The sequence below is a fragment of the Drosophila gunungcola genome, unplaced genomic scaffold (assembly GCF_025200985.1).
Source record: "Drosophila gunungcola strain Sukarami unplaced genomic scaffold, Dgunungcola_SK_2 000113F, whole genome shotgun sequence".
Classification (NCBI taxonomy): domain Eukaryota; kingdom Metazoa; phylum Arthropoda; class Insecta; order Diptera; family Drosophilidae; genus Drosophila; species Drosophila gunungcola.
In genome coordinates this window covers 137,976-162,026 of record NW_026453274.1, presented here as the reverse complement: position 1 = coordinate 162,026, position 24,051 = coordinate 137,976, and the positions used below count along the sequence as shown (strand labels likewise).

The following is a 24,051-nucleotide window of genomic DNA, read 5'->3' as shown; positions in this document are numbered from 1 at the left end:
TTTCCATAATACGGCGCATATGATGTTCCAAAGTGTCCAGGGCTGTTACGGCTGATGCAAATTACGAAGCACGACTGATTGCAGAGACATGGCACAAGAGCACGAGGATTTTACCAAAAAATGTTTTTGTAAGCACCGAGACCGAGCATATCCGGCTCGAAGGACCAAAATGTTTCCGAATAATCAAAGTGTGGACTGTAATTAATCTTTTTATTTGGTAGCAAAATCTGTTGTGGCCGGGCTATCGATAGCCATATCGAATGTCGGCGCGGGGGGGATTTTGTACTGGAAAATACTGAGTTGTTGTTATGGTCACCCCAAATGTTAAACGGCCGTTGACCCGGCAAATTGGAAACACGAGAGCCGGAGTTCGGGAAGGTGATAGGAGAAGAGGAGAGCCCATAACGAAAGTCACGGTCAAGGCGTTAAGGCGTTAAGGCTGCTGCGCTCCCCTCGCCAAGTAAAGTTTTTTTGTGGTGCACGTGCGGATTACATAATCCAGGTACCTTGGTGCGACAATTTTTTTTTGAGCTGCAGCAGCGCGCCAGTGTCCATAGGCAACAACAACGTGAAGTAAAAGAAAGCAGGACTGGGAAGCCTGAAGCGGCGAAAAAACTTGAGCCGATCAGACCCAGTTACCAGTTTCAAAAATCAGCCAGGTCACCCAAGTTGGCCTGGCGATAATTTTTGTGAGGCCCGGACAATAAAGACGGCCAGAGATTTTTTTGAAGAAAATTATTACGGCGTGGATGACCGACACGCTTACCAAGAGGCGGCAACGGGCAACACATATTCCATAGTATCTACATCTTATTCAAATGTTTTAATTATTTACACTTTGAATACATACGGTCTACATGCATTATACTTACATCTACACATAAACGTATAATAACGTCTTATACCCATATTATTTATATTTAAATATTGTCGAATTGTTTGGTTTATTTGTATATATTTATATTTTTATTTATATAAATTCATGAGTGGCCCAAGTGAACGTGGGGATTTGAGCCCGGAATAATATTAATTCATGTTCTCTGCGTATACAATTACATTCTTTTTTTTAATCCCTGGTAAAGAAAGAATAAACAACCTTAAGAGCTCTTACGGTAGGTCAGGGTCAAGAAGTATATAAATTTTGGGAAACCCGAGAACGTACACTGGGGTCCACAAGAGGGTAATATGTTGTAAAAACTAGTGAATAAGAATTATTAAAGGAAAACAAGAAAGATGAACATGGAGTAAAGATTAATTAATGGGAGAGGGGGGGGGGGGGGATATTAGTAAAAGGGGTACATAATGGTGCATTAAAAATAAAAAAAACAAGAAATAAAGGTAAACAAATGTATTTGGGGCAGCTGCAAGTATGTTGCTCAAGGCAGTCTGCATGGTCGGGAGGGATGAGCAGGTGACCTCCAGTTCAGCAGGAGGAGCCCAAAGAATTGCCAAATGGGTGTAGGTTTAAAAAGACTAATATTTGTGTATTTTTTTGTTGTTTATTCGTTAATTGAAATTTAAATTCAAAAATGACGGTGCAGTATAGAGTGTTGCGAAACGTAGGACATGAAAATCCAACGTTTTCTGTTGTTGTGTGAGAGGGCAGGGTTAGGGGAACCACGGCCCTGGAAAATCGAGCTAGCTGGGGCAGCCCGACTCACGCAGGACCACGCAGGTACATAACAGATGGCGCCCAATTAAAAGGCAGCACTGTAGACTCCACTGGGAGAAAATTAGGAAAAACGTCAGCTCTAAGAGACCCTCTTTAAAATAAAGCGGTTGCTCGAGAGACTGCTCGTTATTAAACAGGGCTCTGGGACAGAAGGATTTGTTAGGTTTATATCATTTTTGAGTATTTATCTCATTCAAGCAGCGACGACATCAGCTCGGCATAAGCCAGGAGTAGATTTGCGATCGATGTGATATTAGAAGTAAGTGCTCAATTGTGATATATATCTGTGACAAAGCTTTAAGTATTAGAAACTAGTTAATTGACAATGACGGAGATATGGCAGAAGCCGGCGACTAGGTCATGACCATTCCGAAAAGGTGACCTATTGCGATCGGTGAAAGCGTGGATGGCCAACTCGACACTGCGAAATAAATGAGTAACAGTTTGCGTAATAGCTTGGCGGACAGACGTTGGACGGAGTTAGATAAATAATAGAATATAGTATATATAATATAATATAATATAAATAATATAATAATACATTGCAGCTTGTTATTAGGAAAAAGGTAGGGAATTAATTAAATAAAATTAAGATTACACAATATTAAATTGTATATATGTCTAGTTTAGGGATGATTTAAATTCTTTAACTAGGAAAATTATAAGCTAATTCTTATTGTTTCCCTTCCAAGAGCTACCCATCCAGCAACCGGCGTCCAAAATAGGATCCGAAATCACATTCTTTTTGTAGCGATTCGGTTGTAGTCCGATGTCCTTTGCTCCAATGCTTAGAGAGAAAGTAGCTTCGGGCGGTGGAAGTGGTAACCTAAAGGAAAGGAAAATTAATAAGAATTGGTAAAGTCTGGGGACTAATTTTTTTTCTTTGGCTAGTAATTATCAATTAAGTTAATAATTTAGCTAGTCGACGAAAAAAATTCGGGATCTCTACATATTCATACATACATTTGGCAATAATTGTTTGTTGTTGCTTACCAAAATAATGCACCCAGTAACCCTAAATCTAATGGAATCCCTTTCTCCCATTTGGTTGAATAAATGGATAGGAAATCCGTCAATAAATAAAATATAGTTCATTTAGTTCAGGCAGGAGCTGTTAATAGTTGTAGATATATATGCAAAATTCAATGGGAAGTACTCACCTGTCCAGAATGAGTGACAACGAGAATATAGAGCAAGATCAAGGGCAAGGAAGGCCAGGGGATAGGAACCGTCTTAGCGCGCAACAAAAGGGAGTTATTCCTAGGGGATTAAATCTCGATAACACTTCTACTCCTTTTGGAACCTACTCGCATATTCAGTTAGACCCAATACAAGAGCAGTATAGCGCGAAGCTGCGGCGGCATACGACTCAGGCTCTGGCGACAGAAGGGAAATCGAGCTGTTAATTATGACGTCCCAGGAGCAATTAAGAGTCGACATGCAACAGTTGGTAGATGTGCGAATCGAACAATGTATGCAGACCGGATTCGCTGAACTGATGAAAAAGCTGGAGTTAAAAGGAAATTCGCCAACATCATCATCATCAGCCGGAAGTGCGAACAGCCGAATTGGGCCAGTCATTAGTCGACCCGGTCAACAAAATATTCAGGATGACAGAAGCCAAAAGGAAGGCGCCGGAAGTGCGGCTGAGACCGAAGTACCAGGAGGAGGACTACAAAGGCAAGCGCTTATCGGCAACGTGCAACCAGCTAATAGGAACTTATTCCCGAGTCTTGGGCGGAATGGAGTCTCTAATGTGTCTCAATCGCTGCTACATTTGCCAGGCAATATTAGTAACCGATTTGCACCCAACATGCCTGGTGCAAACTGCAGCCAAGGGGTGGACAATTGGGCAAGGTATCAGGGAGCAACTCCAGCAGCGATGTATGGCCAAGGACCAAGAAGGAACACACCGGTGGGGATGCCAGATCAGCGAGGACCGAACCGGTCGAGATTCTATATTCCTCTCGACAAATGGGGATTCCAATTTGCAGGCAACACAGGAACCATGAGCGCCGAAGATTTTATCTTTCGGGTAGAACACCTTCAACAACACTACGGCATGCCGTGGCCAGAGTTGTTAAGAGATTTCCATCGCCTTCTGGTTGAAGATGCCTCCGAGTGGTACTGGCTAATGATCCGCACAAAGCCGCCGAGGGACTGGTCCGAGCTCAAAACTGCTTTAGAGCGGCGTTATTGCGATAATAGAAGCGACTACGACCGGATTCAGGACATCGCCGATCGAAAACAAGGGCAAGGCGAATCGTTGGACAAGTATTTCACGGCAATTCGGCGGCTGGTGGCTTCGGTGGGGTTTAGTGTGGACAATGACTGGGTCATTAAGACTGCAAAGCGAAACCTGGCAGAACCGGTCAAGCAGTGGGTGTATCCCGTCAGAGTGTATACTCTAGAGCATCTTCAAGAAGAATGCAGAGAAGCGGAACGAGCATTCGCTCCAGATTACGGAAGGCTGCGTTCACAAGTCCCAGTAGTATACAGAAGTCGGCATGAGGGACGTGTAGGCAAAGTGGACGAGATTCGGAATTTAGATCTTGGAGACAGGGAGGCTGTAGGAGGTTCAGAGGAAGCCGTAGAAGCAATCAGTGTCGAGTCCATGAGGAAGCCAATGGTGTGCTGGAACTGTCAGCAGAAGGGTCATGGTTTTAAGGAGTGCGAAGCGGAGCAACGGAATCTGTTCTGCTACAAATGTGGATTGGCAAACACAGTTACTCCAAAATGCCCCAAATGCAGCCAGGGAAACGGTCTCCGGAACGCGGGAGTAGCGGGCAATCTACGTTCCGGGAGAGAGCCTGCGGAAATTTCGAGAAGGCAGCACTAAAACAAGAAGACAGCAAGCAAGCTGCGGTCAGGGAAAAAACATCCAATCCTGACAGGGTATTGTTGTCACTGCAGGAACGCCTGCGCCGGTATATGGAGGCTCGAGATCGCATATTTAATAACAATCAGCTGATGGGAATGACATTAATAACAAGACGAGTTAAGAAAGCTAGGGAAAGGTTCAAGAAACGTCGGCAAGAACGGCAGCAGGTGCAACGATCAGTTACGGCCATAGGTAGAAAAGAAGCCAGAACAGATCCGCGCCCATATGTATTGGTGCAGATGGCCGAAAAGGAATTTCGTGGGCTACTAGATTCTGGCGCATCCGTAAGCTTGTTGGGCAAAGGCTGCAAGGAGTTAGTGGACAAAATGGGAATTCCTTGGCAACCCTATCATGCTTAGGTACGAACTGCAAGTGGATCAGCCCAGAACATACTAGGAAAAATACGAATTCCAGTTAGCTATAAGGGTACCAATGTCAACATGAGTATTTTTCTATGTCCTTCTCTGGAACAGGAGCTGTATCTGGGAGTCGATTTTTGGCGTGGATTTGGGATAGCACCAGAAATATTCGGGCTCGAAGAACTTACGACGGAAAGCAATCTAATGCAAGAGGTACCGGACAGGATAGATCCCGAACCACACGATCTTAATGACAACCAAAGGTCGCAGTTGAAAGAAGTTCAAGAATCATTTCTGTGTTTTGAAGAGCACGGATTGGGAAGAACATCCGTTATGAAGCACACTATTGAACTGGTAAAGGAGGCAGTTCCGGTAAAAGATCGCCATTATCCGGTATCGCCGGCAGTGCAAAAGCTTATATATGAGGAAGTAGATGAAATGTTGCGCCTAGGGGTCATTGAAGAGAGCGATAGCGCCTGGAGCAATACGATTACCCTAGTTAGAAAGCCTGGTAAGAATCGACTCTGCTTAGATGCCCGGAAGCTGAATGAGAGAACTAGAAAGGATGCATATCCGCAGCAAAATATAGAGGGCATACTGAGTCGCATTGATACGACCAGGTTTATAACGAGCGTCGACCTAAAGCATGCATTTTGGCAGATAGAGTTGGAAGAGAGCCATAGAAAGTACACAGCGTTTACAGTGCCGGGACGGCCGTTGTACCAATTCGTAGTTATGCCGTTTGGATTAACCAACGCTGCCCAACGTTTATGTCGCTTGATGGACAAAGTGATACCTCAAACGCTCAGGGAGAAGGTGTTTTTATACCTTGATGATTTGCTGGTGGTATCTCCTACATTCGACGAAACGTTGAAAAGAGTTTCTCAATGTCTCCGAGAAGCAGGGTTGACGATTGGGCTTAAAAAATCACATTTTTGCTTTAAGGAGCTGCGATATCTTGGGTTTATCATAGGTAAAGGAGTCCTGAGGACGGATCCTGGTAAAGTGGATGCGATCCGAAACATGCCGGAACCAAGAAGTGCAAAGGAAGTACGACGTTTTTTTGGGTCAGCCGGATGGTATCGCAGATTCATCAGGAACTTTGCTGAATTGGCCGCACCGCTCACGGATACTTTAAAAAGGGGGCGGAAATTCGAAATGACGAAGGACGCTAAGGAAGCAATGGAAGCTTTAAAAACTGCGCTCATATCAGCTCCAGTATTGCGGCATCTGGGCTTCTCTAAAAGGTTTTACGTGCAATGTGATGCATCGGATGTTGGAATCGGAGCAGTGTTATTCCAGGAAGAAGAGGATGGCGGTGAAAGACCAATCGCTTTCTATTCTCAGAAGCTCAATACTTGCCAAATTAAGTATAGCGTGCCCGAAAAGGAGTGCCTGGCGGCCGTCTTGGCCGTAAAACGGTTCAGGCCATATATAGAGTTGATGCCGTTTACGATAATAACAGACCACTCTAGCCTAAAATGGCTGATGTCGTTGAAGGATTTGAGTGGGCGACTGGCAATTTCGTTATCGAACATCGCAAAGGCTCAGAAAATGTGGTCGCGGATATGTTGTCTCGATCAGTGGAAGAAGTGGAGTTGGAGGCAAAGGAGGATGTTTTGGGTTTTGAAACGATGGAGTTTGAAGCGGCGGACTACACCGAGTTGAGAAAGGAGGTCGAGGCAAATCAGGAGAGATTGCCGAATTTAAAAGTAGTGGACGGCTTTGTATTCAACGCACCCGAGTTTAAGATGGAAGGGCGGAATTGGAAGAAAATAGCTGGAAACTATGGATTCCGGCGGCCCTGACGTCAACGCTAATCGAGCAGGCCCATTCTCCACCCACACGGTCACATGGGGGGTCGCGAAAACCCTATTCCAATTAAGACTCCAATTTTACTGGCCGGGAATGGTGGCCGAGGTCAGAAAATTCATTCGGGACTGCCAGGTGTGTAAAGAGACGAAATCCACAAACAGACCGCCTAAGCCGGGACTAGGAGCAGAGACAGTGACGTACCGCGCGTTTCAAAAGTTGTATGTGGACTTCTTAGGGAAATATCCTCGCTCGAAAGGTGGCAATGCATACATTTTTATAGTGGTAGACCATTTTTCGTAATTCGTCTTTTTAAAAGCCATGAGGGAGGCCACTGCAGCAGCAGTCGTAAGGTTTTTGACCAGCGAAGTGTTCCACACGTTTGGCGTACCGGAAATACTGCATTCCGATAATGGAAAACAATTCGTGGGAAAGAAGTTTGCGGATATGATACAGCTGTACCAAATAAAACATGTAAGGACAGCGTTTAATTCCCCTCAGTCCAATGCGTCCGAAAGAGTGAACCAATCGGTGCTGAATGCGATTAGGGCCTACTTGGATCAGGATCACCGCGACTGGGACTTATATCTGCCCGAGATAGAGACGGCATTAAGAAGCTCGATACACCAGGCCACCGGCTCTACACCGTATTTTGCACTGTTTGGCCAGCATATGTTCACGAGTGGGGCTGATTACCAGTTGGCAAGAAAACTACACTCGTTGGAGGACTGCCAAATCCGGCATCTAGAACATGGAGATAGGATGGAACTGTTGCGCGAGTCGATCCGCAGGAATATACTTGGAGCGCGCGGTACTATAATCGGACCACACGGCAGATCACATTCAAGCCAGGGCAAGAAATCTTCCGAAGGAATTTTGTACAAAGTGACTTTGGAAAGAACTTTAATGCGAAATTCGCCAGAAAGTTTGTCAAGTGCAGGGTTCGCAGGCCCGTAGGTAACCATATGTATGAAGTGGAAAACACGCGCGGAAAGCTCTGCGGGGTGTACCATGTGAAGGACTTAAAGCAGTAAGGAATGTCTGAAGAAGGCGACCTACACCAAGGGGATATGAACGACCAACGAAGAGTATCTGGAAGAGAGAAGAAATATAAATCTGGAATATGTTTCAGATATTTCACGTATAACCTGAGGCAAATAGGACAGCTGATATTCCGGAGTAAGAAGCACCGAAGTCCAGACTGGGTCGTTGGGCATTTTCCTTTTGATTCCGTGGGCGTTTTCCCTCGTTGGGCGCTCGGAGAGTTCCTATGTGTCCTGCGGGTTGCAAATCCGTGGTTCTGGCTCCAGATTACGGGTTAAGGCCATTTCTTCACTGCCAATTCTCTTGTTTTGTTTTCGTATTCGGATTGTTGTTCATTGTCAGTGTGGTTGTTGTGGCCGGGCTATCGATAGCCATATCGAATGTCGGCGCAGGGGGGATTTTATACTGGAAAATAATGAGTTGTTGTTATGGTCACCCCAAATGTTAAACGGCCGTTGACCCGGCAAATTGGAAACACGAGAGCCGGAGTTCGGGAAGGTGATAGGAGAAGAGGAGAGCCCATAACGAAAGTCACGGTCAAGGCGTTAAGGCTGCTGCGCTCCCCTCGCCAAGTAAAGTTTTTTTGTGGTGCACGTGCGGATTACATAATCCAGGTACCTTGGTGCGACAATTTTTTTTGAGCTGCAGCAGCGCGCCAGTGTCCATAGGCAACAACAACGTGAAGTAAAAGAAAGCAGGACTGGGAAGCCTGAAGCGGCGAAAAAACTTGAGCCGATCAGACCCAGTTACCAGTTTCAAAAATCAGCCAGGTCACCCAAGTTGGCCTGGCGATAATTTTTGTGAGGCCCGGACAATAAAGACGGCCAGAGATTTTTTTGAAGAAAATTATTACGGCGTGGATGACCGACACAAGAGGCGGCAACGGGAGCCAGACGGCTTCAGTCAGATTTTTTTTTTGTTGTTATTAGATTTTTTGAATAATTAATTTTTTTATCGTGTAGTGTTTGTTGTAAAATTGTATGATTATTTATTTAATGATAAGGGTTATTTACATTTTTTTTTGGATATTAATTTTTATTTACACATAGGCCATAGTATCTACATCTTATTCAAATGTTTTAATTATTTACACTTTGAATACATACGGTCTACATGCATTATACTTACATCTACACATAAACGTATAATAACGTCTTATACCCATATTATTTATATTTAAATATTGTCGAATTGTTTGGTTTATTTGTATATATTTATATTTTTATTTATATAAATTCATGAGTGGCCCAATCGAACGTGGGGATTTGAGCCCGAAATAATATTAATTCATGTTCTCTGCGTATACAATTACATTCTTTTTTTTTAATCCCTGGTAAAGAAAGAATAAACAACCTTAAGAGCTCTTACGGTAGGTCAGGGTCAAGAAGTATATAAATTTTGGGAAACCCGAGAACGTACACTGGGGTCCACAAGAGGGTAATATGTTGTAAAAACTAGTGAATAAGAATTATTAAAGGAAAATAAGAAAGATGAACATGGAGTAAAGATTAATTAATGGGAGAGGGGGGGGATATTAGTAAAAGGTACATAATGGTGCATTAAAAAAAAAAAAAACAAGAAATAAAGGTAAACAAATGTATTTGGGGCAGCTGCAAGTATGTTGCTTAAGGCAGTCTGCATGGTCGGGAGGGATGAGCAGGTGACCTCCAGTTCAGCAGGAGGAGCCCAAAGAATTGCCAAATGGGTGTAGGTTTAAAAAAGACTAATATTTGTGTATTTTTTTTTTTGTTTATTCGTTAATTGAAATTTAAATTCAAAAATGACGGTGCAGTATAGAGTGTTGCGAAACGTAGGACATGAAAATCCAACGTTTTCTGTTGTTGTGTGAGAGAGCAGGGTTAGGGGAACCACGGCCCTGGAAAATCGAGCTAGCTGGGGCAGCCCGACTCACGCAGGACCACGCAGGTACATAACAAATCCTCCAAAGATATGCTGCTGCCGGTCTGCACAAATTCCAATTTCAGTGTGTTAGTGTGTTTAAATTAGTGGTGATACGTGAAAAGCTTAACGATATAAACATTGTCACTATCGATACATCGATACGATATGTGAAGGGTGTTCCCTATTAACGAAGAATCATTGAACATAATTAGACTTAAAAGGCCTTAATTCTGAACCACTGGCAGAGTTAGAGATTATCCTACATTGACCTCAGACTGGGCTCAAGTGGTCAAGGGAAATGGAACTTGAGATGTTTAGTTTTATGAGGCAGACTCGTGACGGTTTTAAGAATTTTTTTTTAGTTTTAAAACGACTCATTGAAGGGTTCAACGCGGTAATTGAACAGTTTAGTAGTAAAAAACTGCAAATTGAGTCACCTAAGCGTAAAAACCCGGTCACATTAGAACGAGCCCTTATTTAAATTCAGTTCCAGAAAAGGAATCTGCCCAAATTCCAACTAGCTCATCAGCCCATGAACCTGGAGAAGTTGTAGAGCAGCCCGGTGGATTAAAAACTTTACTGCCAGCTATTCCTAATGATACTGTGTGCTCTGAAGTACTCCCTACATCAGAGTGTCGAAGTAAAAATGTTCAAAGTACTCAAGGTGTTGGTGGTGGTAAAAAGAAACTTTCTGTGATTATAAACAATTATTTGTTACTCGATTTACCCCCGAAACCACATCTGATGGTGCTATGGAGTTTATTCAAGAAAAATACCCATCTCCAAACATTTTCATACGCTAGCAAGATTTCCTTTTTGAAAATATCTGTTCCTCTAGAACCCTTTAACGTTCTAAATAATAAAATAATGATGATAAATTAATAATAACAGCATTTATTCTTAAAAGACAAAAAATAATAATCGGCAGCCGATTTCAGAGTCTGTTTTAAAAAACTGAACACTTCTGTATTTCTAGCCTATCAAAATGTATGGGGACTTTAAATGAAGTTACCTAGGCTGTTTGCTGACTCCTCTGCCTTTAATGAACATATTTTAGTCTTCACAGAAACTTGGCTGAAATCGGAGATTTCCAACTCCGAAGTTTAACACTTATAGAACTTATCGCGTTTCTCGTAGGGGAGGTGGGGTGCCTAGCCTTACATCGAAGATAATTCAGACTGATTACCCCAATGTAAAAGGATCCTTAAATGCCTTATGTATTTGTAACCTGTTCTTATATCCCCCTGGGCCTGACATTTAATTTATGAACATCATTTGTCTGCTTTTAAAATCTGTTCTATTTCTTCTTTCTGACAGGAATCATTAGATTGTTTTCGGAGATTTTAATCTCCCAGATATATCTTGGTCATCTCCTACTGACTCATTTGTTTGCACGCCTTTGTCGGATCATGACTTCCTATAGTGCGGATTCTTGTCTAAATTCAGTTTACCTTACAATTTAAACAAGTCAAATTGTAATTTTTCCCCGTTAATAACAGAAAGTTCTCTTCTTTTCAGGGCCGGATAGGCTTCCTGGGTGCGTGCTTAAGTTTTGTGCCTCAACTATTTGTAAACCGATTCTTGAACTGCTTCAATTGTCTACCTCAACATAAGTTTTTCCAACTATCTAGACAGATTCTTTTATTATTCCACTCCATAACAAGGGAGGAAAGTCGGATATTTAAAATTTATTTATTTCTAAATTGGCTGCAATACCTAAAGCATTTGAGCGCATTATTACTTCTCAACATTTGTGTTTCTCACTAATATCCCCTTATCAACATGGCTTTCTTAAGCGAAGGTCTACCACAAACCTACTTGATTTGACATCTATTATAGTTAAAGGATTTAAAAATAAAATGCAGACTGATGTTATATATAAAGATTTTACTAAGGCTTTTGATTCTGTTAATCATTTTCTTCTTTAATTTAAATTAAATCAGCTTGGGTTTTCGAATAATCTTTTAAATTAGATTTAAAAAGGCAGTTTCCAATATGATTAACGTAACATCTGGAGTGCCTCAGGGTAGTCATTTGGGGCCATGGCTATTTACTTTGTTCATCAATGATCTTCCTACTGTCATAAGACATTCTCGAGTATTAATGTATGCTGATGAGGTTGAACTTTGTTTGACCTATAATAATTTGCAATCCGGTTTCGGTTTACAGTCTACTATAGATTGTTTTCAGAGATGGTGTCAATCTAACATCTTACATATGAATGCTCTTTAATGTAACGTAATGACATTTTATAGGGGTACGCCTTCATTTATAAGCTATTCTCTTCTCTTGACGATCTTTATACTACTAAATTATTTTTTACTTTTCTTATCCGTCCTAATTTGCAATATTGCGTCTCGTTTGGAGTCTCCAATATCAAGTACACATTGATCGTGTTGAGTCGGTACCCTTAATCTAATAGATTACTATTGCTTAATTAACTTACTCTTGTTAATCGTAGAAACATGCTTGCAACTAATTGTATGCTCAATCTTGTCAAAGGTTATATTGACTCCATAGAATTGGTAAGCCGCTTAACTTTAAATTTGCCTTTGGGACCAAACCGCAATTACCATCCTCCTAACTTGCCAAAATGAACCTCAACTTTTGGCCTGCATAAACCCTTTTCGTGTTCTTTGTTATAATTATAATAATCTTTATAATAACATTTGCATTTTAACCTCTGTCCCTGTCTTTAAAACTACAATTTTAACATATTTAGCTTTAGTTTTTTTATTAATGTCTCTACATTATGCTATTTGTGTTTTCCTCGCGAATTTGATAACTGCCGGTTTCGTTGGGCCACTTGTTTGTACTGTTTATAGTGCATCAACGTTCAACAATTTAAAAAAAAAAAATTTGTTGTTTATCTTTGACTTATCACTATCAAATAAATCTATATTTACATTACACACATTGTTTATCTTAATTAATGTATTATCATCGACTACCGATAATACAGTTTGGGTTATGTAAATATCAAACTTGTTTCTTTCTAACATTATTCCAAAACCATGTTGAAAGACATCTTGTCCAACATTTATTTCATATTTGCGGCATTTATCATTTACTACGTTGAAAAGAAGAAATTTGTACGGTGGACAGAATATTCATGATGATTTCGACAATATAGTCAACTATGCCTCTATAAACTAACAAATTGTGACATTTTTTGCCGGCTAGCTTTTCGCCGATTGTGTCGGACATTCGGATCCCGCATCAAAGAAAAATGGAAAGCGCTCACCAAATCGTCCCTCCCGTTAGGCTGGATTATCGCCTACATATCCATACTCCATTGCTGTAATGTGTCCAACGGTACCGATTTTGAAACACGTCACCGTTGATCTGCTGTTGCTATGGCCTGATCTCGTATCGTTTCTCTCTTCTGCTTTTCTCCTGCGGCACTCGATTGCTTCTTTTTAGAGGCCCTGCTCTGTTCCAGAGAATTCCGAATTTCTGACGAACGAGTGCGCTTTGAGTTGTTGCTGTAGCTCCGCTCGTGTCTTGATGTTTTGTAGAAAACACTAAACGCTGTAGTCTTTGATCAGTTTGCGATGTACATACAGTGTGTCAACTAATTCTTTACAAAATGAAAAAAGTCAATAATATCAATTTTCAAGATTAATATTTATTAACAAAAATACAAATTATTTCAGTCTTTCTTTTATAATATTATAAGGGTGATTCTTAACTATAATAATGAATTACAAAATTTATATATTTCAGCATTAAACACAAAAAAAAATATTAAAAACAAAAAAATAGCAAAATTTCAATTGTCAATTAATTCTTTGCAAAATGCAAAACTTGGTTAAATTCGTAACGAAAACTTAAATTGTAACAATGTATGTTTTAATATTTCGTGTGGTGTCCTTTGACATCTTAAACTGTATTTAGGCGACGAGACATGGACTGTATAAGGACATTTAGGTCAAAGTACTCAGGTATTTTTTTCCATTCTTCTTGGATTGCTTGTATTAAAGCTTTTTATTGGTTGGTCCCCGTTTAGCAAGGCCCACAAATTTTCGATGGGGTTAAGGTCAGGACTCTGAGCTGGCGTGTCAATCACTTTGCTGCAGTTATACAGCAGCCAGGACTTGCAAAGGAACGATTTATGTTTGGGGTCGTTGTCCTGATACAGTTTGTATTGAAGTTTATTTCGGTTTTGAGGCTTCATGAACCCAAACGCCTTCACGCTGTTTGTTGGTTCATTTTTTAAAATGTGCAAGTAAAACTCTTTGGTCATTATGTCATTAAAAATTCGAAGCTCTCCAACACCTTTGGATGAAATACATCCCCAAACCATTAAAGATAGTTTGCCAAACTTCACTGTTGGTATTATTTTCTTTTGTTTAAAGGCTGTTTTCGGCTTTCTCCAAACTTTGCTGGGCCCATCATGATAATATAACATTATCTTTGTTTCATCACAAAAGATAACGTCGTTCCAGTACTCCGCCGGCTGGTTAGCATGGGCAATAGCAAAGTTGAGCCGCCTTTCGATGTTTAGCGCAGAGAGCATTGATTACTTTCTCGCTACGTGTGATGAGTACTTGTGAGTATTGAGAACTTTCCTTACAGTCTCGTGGCTTACTGTTACATTGCAATCATTTTTTAACTCCAATGCCAACTGCCTGAGTGTAGTTTACGGATTTTCGCCAATCTTTTTCAACATTTTTGATTGATCACGTCTGGTGTGCTTTTTGGTCTGCCTCCAGAATTGTTCAGATGAACCTTTTCCTTTTCTGCCTTTTTCCTTTTCTGCCCGATTAATAATGTTGTATATTGTCCTTAATTTAATATTAAACATTTTTGCTAACTCCTTTGCCGGTTTAACCTTATAATAATTAAAGTAAACTAGTTGAGTTAAATTTTTATCAACACGTTTGCCAGGCATTGTTAATAATGCAAACTGCAGTCATTTGTGCACTTGTCCAAACCAAAATCGTAATGAAAATAAGAGATAAGAATTTGATTTACCGTTGCGTGGCTTTGTGCCTCTCTTTAGCTTGTGTTTGCATTTTGCAAAGAATTAATTGACAGGTGGAAATTTGCTATTTTTTTGTTTTTGATATTTTCTCCTGTGTTTTATGCTGAAATTTATATTTTTTTAATCCATAATTGTAGCTAAGAATCACCCTTACAACCAATAATGGTGCAACTAAACAAGGTGGTCTCAACGCACGAGCTGCTTTCTTTTGAGGACGTAATTTTTGCCAGTCGTTTGTCAAACGAGCGAAAGTAAATCGATTGCTATCTTTTCTATCTTATCTGAAAAATGTATCATCTTCGGCATCTTCGGCAGAGCTAATGAGTCCACCTTGTATAGTTGCACCATGGGCTTGGGGACCCCTGATCTACATTAAGCGTCTGTTAATCCACATTATCATAACTATCACACATACATTGCATGCAATATTTCAATCAACATAATATACACTCAGCTCTGAAACGGAAGTTGATATAATTTTTAAGTCTCAGCATCTTGGCTATGGTGCCCATTGTACTGCTTTGTAACAAAAACCATAACAGATTATCAGCTCCAGTTTGATATAAATGATTCTACGTGGGATGTTCCCAAAAATAGTTCCTATCAGACCCTCAATTCCAGAAACAGCATATTTTATTTTTGACATGGTAATTTATATTTATATTGGCCAACGCAACCCACTAGCTTTAAATTTCAGTATATTTACCTTGGCTTCGATGTGCTTACGATAAGTAAGCCGTCTATCCAGGTGGACTCTAAGGTTTTCAGTTTCTTGTGTAATATTGATTTTGCCTATATAACATACAGTGTCGGTCATAACACGCTACCTTGATGTACTCCCGTAGATTTGACGCCGATATTTGATGGATTCTTCAGAATACCAAACTGGATTGCATCGTTTCTGGGGGTCTGGAAATCGCAGCAGAGAAAGTATGTGCTCTAGCTACTTCAGTCAAGCCGAATATATCTGAAACTGGAGAAAATTACCTTACTGAAGATGTAAAATTATTTTGTGAGATAGTCGATTGCTTGTCGTTAGATATTTCTCAGTCCAATAAGAATTTTTTTGTAAGCGTTTGTTTCACGAAAACGGCACTCGGTTTGGCTTTTAAACAGCTCTGGATTGTATTCCCTGGGTGACCCCTTCGGTCTCGCGCTGTGGCGTCTTAAGAGTTTAGAAGCGAATATAATATATCCATAACGGCCACTTCTACGAAGAAGAAGATATTTTTTATTCAACTTTTACCAAAAGAAGCGTTTTGTCAGTGATCGCAAGATGTTATGATTCGCTCCCATTCTAGGTTTTTTTTTTTTGCCTACATTATCTTTTATATCTATAAATCGATGCCCATTAACAGTGCCATTGAGTTGAACTGTGGCCTCATTAGGTACCGGGCTGGTAGGTCAATTGTTCTTAGGAGGGTTTAGGTTCTGATTTCGCAGAGAGCGCTGGCTGGTTTGTGTGACAATTTGTTTCGCTTGTAGTTGGGTAATTTTTACTTTTATTAACGGGATGTTTGGATCTCTGAGGATGTTTGTGTTTGCGGATGTACCACAGACTTATTTCCAAACAGGCTTACTAACAGTGTTGAAAAGCATAACCGTAGTGGAGAGCTGGAATTTATTAGCCACTGCAATTGTCGTGACTTATATTTTAGTTGGTCGCGCTTTGCTTATATGTGCTTTTTCCAAGTAAAACGACTGCCTAGGTGTTGTCCGAGATATGTGACTTCATTTGTAGATGGTATCAATATATTGTTAAATGATAATTGCGGCAATGTTTTTGTTAGGGTGAAAGTATTATGTTTGCCTTTTTGCTCGTTCACTTTTATGGTCCAATCAGATAACCAGTTTTCCAAATGTGGTAGGTGAGAAGCTAGTAATGCCTTAAGTGGACATTTAACTTTCGGTCTTTTTCTAATTTCATGTCATCATCAGTAATATATTTACGCTTGCGTATACCAAATTACCAAGAGTGCATTTTTCGATTTTTAGAATGTCTAATTTAATTGAGCAGAAAATTGCGGAATAAAATTTTGACTTCAGAAACCTTGAGGATGTTGCAGAAGGGTTTGTGGATTCTACCAGAAAACTTTTTATAATTGGTCCAAAGACGTCAAAGAGGGAATTACTGCACAAAAAACTTCGGTATGCTCCCAAAACAAAAAACTTCATATAAAAAAAATAAACACAATATTTTTCCCGTTTTTTATACGAAGTTTTTTTGTGTTGGAAACAACTTCGGTAGCCTGAATACCAAGCCCTTAAATTGACTTTAAGTAAATCATCAAGGCGAGAAAACAGGCCCTAACACCATTTTATTTTATGTTTTCTTTCCAGAAATTAAGCCTGAAGCTTAAATATTAGCAGGAACCTCATATACGATTCAGCCACAATAATTATTTAGTTATAAATAAATGTATATATATTAAGTTAACTATAAAACAAATGTAGATACTTTTAGCAAGTGCTAACAAAATTGTTAAAATAAACATTCTCGCTTCTGCTTCTACATTTTTTTTTTAATAAAATAAAATAAATAATATTAAGTTGTTTTTTTTTAATATTAAATACGTAATAATAAAGATTTGACATATAAATATGAAATTTACAACATCATTGATTCTACGTTTTAATATCAAAACAAGAAAGGAAGCTAATTTCGGCATGACGAATTTCATATACCCTTGAAGCTATTGCAAAAATTAGATATTCTTGAAAACATTAAAATTATGATTTACTTGCATATATGTTTAAAAACATTGAAGCTATGATGATTTGCAGCTCAATTATTTGATAGTTCCTATGGCAACTATAGTGGATATACAACAAACAAACAAAGAAAACCATTGCTGCAATTGTGCGCATATTGAGACATTGATCATTTTTCCTACTGACCCATACTGCCTAAACGACTTTACGAAGTCGGCCATTACGAAACTCAGAACACTTTGAGCTCCAACTAGTAAACCACCTACAAACATCTTAATGAGACATAAATATATATTATTTTAAATATATTGACTTTATATAAATTAATATAAGTGCACAAAAAACATATACATGTTAATTTTTAGCTAAACAATTTGCTTTGATATCTCTTCTTCAAAAGAAGTGCCGTTTGGGTAGCTTCGAAAGTTTGAAGTCGCTGCGGTAGTTGCACGTATTTTTTCTTTGCTCAACCTTCGTATCAAGTTTTCTCTGCTTATATCTTTACGATTTAGCTCACATTTTGCCTACGGTTCGGTGTTTTTGATACCTTCTACAATCCAAAACCACGGATTTATTTTAATAAAAGACAGTAACTTAAAACTTAAAATAAAAGTTTACCAGCAATCTAGTTTCTCAATTTCTGTGCTGCTGTTGTTCTAGTTCACGCGTTTACCGCTTATCATTGCATTGTGTTGTTATTGTCGTGCGATTCCTCTGCCGTCGCCTGCTGCATTACAACAAAAACAACACGCACCTTTACCTTTGTATTCTGTTTTGAACACTTCTTTTCCGCGTTTATAACATATAAACATGAGTATCTGCTGTGTTGTGTCCTGCATTTTCAATTTTCAATCAAAATCACTTCGCGTCAGCCAATCCAATCACTGTCTGCCGGTTTTAGCGACTTGCTAAGCCGGTTCCAGACGACGGAATCCCATTTCAAGACACTGAAACTGTTAAGTGATTCTCCAAAACAAAAGAATACTCTTCTGCAAGTTCCAGATCCTGTGACCTCCCTTATGCTTTTCAGTCCGACGCAATTCCGAGTTTGCAGCGTGCCAACGATGATCACGCATCAACGTCGAAAGCGGCTGCGTCACCGGCCGCTCCTAGTTCCGCTGGAAGTTTCGTACACCCTGATTTAATGATCAGGGATCGACAACACAGGACGCTGCATCAGCGGGTGCTTTTCTGGCTCCTGCTCCTTCCGTGGCGAAGCCGGGAAGTACCATCATAACAACTGATATCTGCAGACACAAAAAGATAATCGTAAAGTTCAATTTGATAACGACTGTTAAATTTGATATTTAGAAGAGATTTTTATTTTAACCATGTAAAATGTAAATTTGGTGTTGGAAAATGGTATTTATTCAATTTCTCTCTCTTTCAAAGTTCTGTCAAGTCGAAAAAGAGAGAATCCTGCAAGATGGCGACAAAAATCAAATAAGTTAGAGGGAGAAGCACAGTTACGAAAGTCAAACTCCCGAATTCTATACGTGTTGTCCCGCTTGCTCTGGCTTTCTCATTACTTGTTTTTCGGTCAGTTGAAATCAATGTGGTGAAGTGGTAGGTGCGTTTTACAAGTTTTACAAGAGCAAGCAGAGAAGGTGAGTATTGTTTTTTTAAACTTAATAAAAAAGTGAAATTAAAATGTTAAATGATTATTAGTATAATTGTAACTTATATGTTGTATTTGTAACATTTTAATATTTCATAATTCTTTTGTGCTGTGCGTGTGAATTGATTGTATGTGTGTATTGGTCTCTATTTGTCTATGTAGCCGGACTGCGTTCCAGAAATTTCGGAAATGTGTGTGTTTGCTATGCTTATGGACGACAGCGTAGAAACCGAAATACATATGTACGCTGTCTGTATATTACAGCTGTACTTATTGAATAAAAAAAGTTGCTGAAATTTCTGGAACGCATTTTTATAATGTATAATGAGTGTACATATGTATGTATGTATGTCTTTGACAGAAGCCTGGCTGGATAGACAAATATAGACAAACACACACATATAGTCACGTGTGCATTTTTTTGCCGGCCTAGATAAACACTCACACTCACAACACAAAAGAATTATGAAATAATAAAATATTACATATGAACATACATACATATGTACACTTTACAATTATTTGCAGATATTTCTTTGCCAGAAGCCCGTCTACAAAGAAAAATGCACATGTGACTTATAAAAATATATGTATACATATACTATATAATGATATTTCTGGTGTCACATGTGCATTTTTCTTTGAAGCCGGGTTTCTGGCAAGGTATAAATACTCACATATATATTCGTATAATTGCCTGCAAATAACTATAAAATGTTTTTTTTAGATACAATGGAAGATGATTTGTATGATTTTTTGACGGCTTAAAACCTGCCCTTGTCTTGCTATGAGGAATTAAGAGGTAAATTTGATGTAAAATGGGCAATTAAGAGCCTTCATTGCCACATTCAAACATACAATTTGTAAAGTGCGGTTTTATTAATTTTTAACTTTTTTTTTTGCAGACTTTGTAAAATATATTACAGACCGCGACTTTGAGGTCATTTTTCCACAAAAAGAGCAGTGCGGTTTGAAGGCAGTGTTTTGAGCAAAGTTGAAGCAGTGGAGACACGCAAATGTAAGTATTCGTGGTGACCCAAAATTTTGTAATTTTTTTTTTTTTTAATCTTAATATTTTGTTTTGTTTCTTTATTTGTACAAATTTATGGTTTAATATTTTCAAAATCTCATCTTATACTTTTAAATTATTTATAGTTATTTTGTATTGTTTTAATTTATGAAGTACGTACAATTCATTCTTCAATCATCCGATATTGAAGCTCAAATCATTCGCCATTTTAAAACATCTAAAAGTCTAGCAAATCTAAACAGAAGTAAATTTTGACTCTTATTGCTGGAAGATTCTATAAAGCATCGCTAAATGTTTACAAAGTTCCAAACGTTCAGGAAATAGAAACTTTGCGGAGGATAAAGATATTTACTTCCTGAGCAGAAAAACGTCCATTCATGCAATTGAAAACGATGTTATTGATATAATGTACGACCTGTTCGAGGGTGTTTGCAAATACGACAGTTGTAAGATTCTTAAAGATAATTATTTCACATTGGAAAACTTTAACTACAGAAAAGGAATGTTTAATTATTCAGCTTTGTCAAAGCGTCAGCAAGGCAAATTATGAATTTGATGCCTTTTCTTACGGTTTTTATTGGTGACTTAGTACCCGAGAATAATAAAGTTTGAAAATTTGTTATAGTAATTATTAAAATTATTTATATTTTGATGCAAAGCTTTTTACAGCTTTTTAACATTCCGTTAAAGCCCAAGTTTTATTTCCTTGTCCATTATTAAGATGTAATTTTAAAGAATGGCCCACCTAAGCACTTTTGGAGCAGGAGGTATGAAGCAAAGCACTACCAGCAGAAAAGCATTTTTTATTTATTAACCTTACTTAAGCACATATGAAAATGGATTTCTAACGTTTTACAAGATTAAAAAGAAAAGTAATAATGTTTTAAAAAAAATCTAGCTTTAAATACCTAATCAAAAATGAAAATGTAAATGATTACTTTATTGATTCTTTTATAACACATTTAGAGTTTAAGGGCGTAGACTACAAGCAAAACCACTATGTCACAAGACAGGCTGTTGATGTTTGTGAATTACATGAAATATTACATATGTATTTTAGAAAGTGAATCAAAAAAAATGTTCATAGTTACTTAATTAATTGATGTTTGCTATTTTAGCGAGCACTAGGCTTTTAGGATTGGATCTAAATTGGAAACGTTTAAGTTTCAAAATATTGAAAACTTTGAAGATCCGCCTATTCATTTATATAACAAAAACACATATTTTAGAAAAAAAAATGTTAGTTGTAAATAAATGTAAATATTTATATTTTAACTTAGTTATAAAACAAATGTAAAAACTTGAAGCCTATGTTAAATAACAAATAAAAAAGTTATTGTTTCTGATTTTACATTTATTTCAAATAAAATATCAAATATACTATAATATCACGTTGACTTTTAAGTATCAAATATACAGTATACAAATTTGGAAATTTAAATATCAAATATATAATAATAAACTGTTGATTTTTTAATATCAAACAAACTATAATATAAATTTGATTTTTATACCCTTGCAGAGGGTATTATAATTTCAGTCAGAAGTTTGCAACGCAGTGAAGGAGACATTTCCGACCCTATAAAGTATATATATTCTTGATCAGCATCACTAGGAGAATGGATCTAGCCATGTCCATCTGTCCGTCTGTCCGTCCGTTTCTACGCAAACTAGTCTCTCAGTTTTAAAGCTGCATGAAACTTTCCCAAAAGTTGTCTTTCTATTGCAGGTAGTATATAAGTCGGAACGAGCCGGATCAGACGACTATAGCATATAGCTCCCATAGCAACAATCGGAAAAATAAATTTAAAAAAATTATAACTTTTCTATTTTTAAATTTTTTTTTTAGTTCTTCGACACATAGTAATGGTTAATTATTTCAGAATTACGATTTAAATTTCACTAAAATCGGACGACTATATCATATAGCTCCCATAGGAACAATCATAAAAATAAATAAAAAAAAATTACATCTTTGGTGTTTTTTAAATTTTTTTTTAGTGCTTCGAGATATAGTAATGGTTAAATATTTCAGAATTACGTTTTAAATTTCATCAAAGTCGGAAGACTATAGCATATAGCTCCCATAGAAACAATCATAAAAATAAATAAAAAAAATTATAACTTTGGTTTTTTAAAATTTTTTTTTAGTGCTTCGAGATATAGTATTGGTTAAATATTCCAGAATTACGGTTTAAATTTCATCAAAATTGTACGACTATAGCATTTAGCTCCCATAGGAACAATCGTATAGCTGCCATACAAACTATCGAATAATTAAGCTGAAAATCATCATAGCTTCAATGTTTTTAAACATACACGCAAGTAAATCAGATTTTAAAGTTTTCAAGAGTATTTAGTTTTTGAAATAGCTGCAAGGGTATATGAACTTCGGCACGCCGAAGTTTGCTTCCTTTCTTGATTAATATCAAATAAGCAATAATATTGCTTTGATATTAAAATATGAAATTTACAGCAGCATCGATTCTACATTTTAATGCCAAAAAACGTTAATATATTGATACTGTTTTTGTGTAAAATTGATTTTGTCAAAATATATGTTTTTACAGTTCAATGATATCAAACTGATACGTCATGTATCAGTTGAGTATCATATCTTATAAAATTTTTATTTCTTATTCTTTGAATAATCTAATACTTATTTTCCGTTAACCATACAAGCTTCCCCATACTGACTCAATTTTCAGTACCTTAATTGAGGAAAGAGAAGTTTTTCGAGGCCTTGCATTGCCGGGTTCGGATATGGTGCTCACTTGCAGTTCCATTGACAACGATCTTTCAAAAATCAATTAATCAATGCACCTTTCCGGTCATTTGGATGGAATCCTTTATCATTTCTCTTCGCAAAAAGGGAAGCAAGACTGAGATTAGCAACTACCGCGGTATTGCCAAACTTAGTGCCATTCCTAAGCTTCCTAAATCATTCGGGACCCACTGCAGCATCAGTATAGATGTATATTATTTCCATATCATCATGGCTTTACAAAACCTCATTCATCTACGACTAATCTACTTGAGCTTACAAAATTCATTAGTCAAGGCTTTCAATCCTCAAAGCAAACGTATGTAATTTTCAAGGACTTTAAGAAAGCTATTTGACTCGGTCAACCATAAGCGACTAATTCATAAGCTTCTACTGATCGAATTTCCTCCAAATCTACTAGCGTGGATTCGTTCTTACTTAACAAATCATATCCAAAAGGTCCAATACAATAAAGGTTACTCTAAAATTGTTGCTGTAAATTCAGGAGTTCCACAAGGTCATCTGGGTTCGATACACTTTGGTCTCTTCATCAATGCTCTTCCTCAAATAATTGAATCCTCCAAAGTTATTATGTATGCCGATGACGTTAAGTTGATATGTATGTGTGCTCAACAAGTTCCCACAGGCAACTCCAGCTACTGCTTAATCCAGATAAATGTAAATCCATGTAATTTTACCGATTCAATCCATATGTGTGCACATACTACATTGATTATATTGCCCTTAAACGCATAGATACCGTTCAAGACCTTGGTGTCCTGTTCGACCACAAGAATTGCATCAATCGCCACGTCACTACCATTTGGAAATGGTAGCTAAAAGTCTTCTAGCTTTAATCAAGCGCTGGTCTAAGGATTTCGACGATGCTTAAACAACAAAGCTCCTTTATGTTTCTTTAGTTCGACCTACACTTGAGTACTGGTCTCCTCAGTACGAGCATTATCAAGAATTAATAGAGTCCGTTCAGAAACAATTTCTCCTGTTTGCATTAAGAGGCTTAAACTGGGAGTCAGGTCCCCGTCTGTCCTCTTATAGATACAGGATGCGCATTTTGAATCTGCATACTTTGAAGGACCGTCGGACCTGTCTTGGTATAATCTTCCTGCCCAAACTCATTAATGGCGCAGTGTACTCTTCTCATTTGCTGACCTCCCTCAATTGGAGTGTTCCTTGCAGACCAACTCGCCGATTCCGTTCATTAGCACTACCAGTGTGCAGGTCAAACTATTCCCGATTTGACCCCTTCCGA

The 24,051-nt window shown here is 38.2% G+C and overlaps 1 long non-coding RNA gene across 2 annotated transcripts; it reads left to right on the top strand.

Annotated features, from left to right (window-relative positions):
• Positions 1-18,837: 18,837 nt before the first annotated feature.
• On the top strand, positions 18,838-21,225 carry LOC128265321 (uncharacterized). 2 transcript variants are annotated; one of them, XR_008268852.1, is made up of 4 exons: positions 18,838-18,976; positions 19,715-19,789; positions 19,893-20,005; positions 20,739-21,225. It is a non-coding gene; the product is annotated as an uncharacterized LOC128265321 (long non-coding RNA). The 2 variants fall into 2 exon arrangements; XR_008268851.1 differs by having other exon boundaries at positions 20,143-21,225.
• The last annotated feature ends 2,826 nt before the right edge of the window (positions 21,226-24,051 follow it).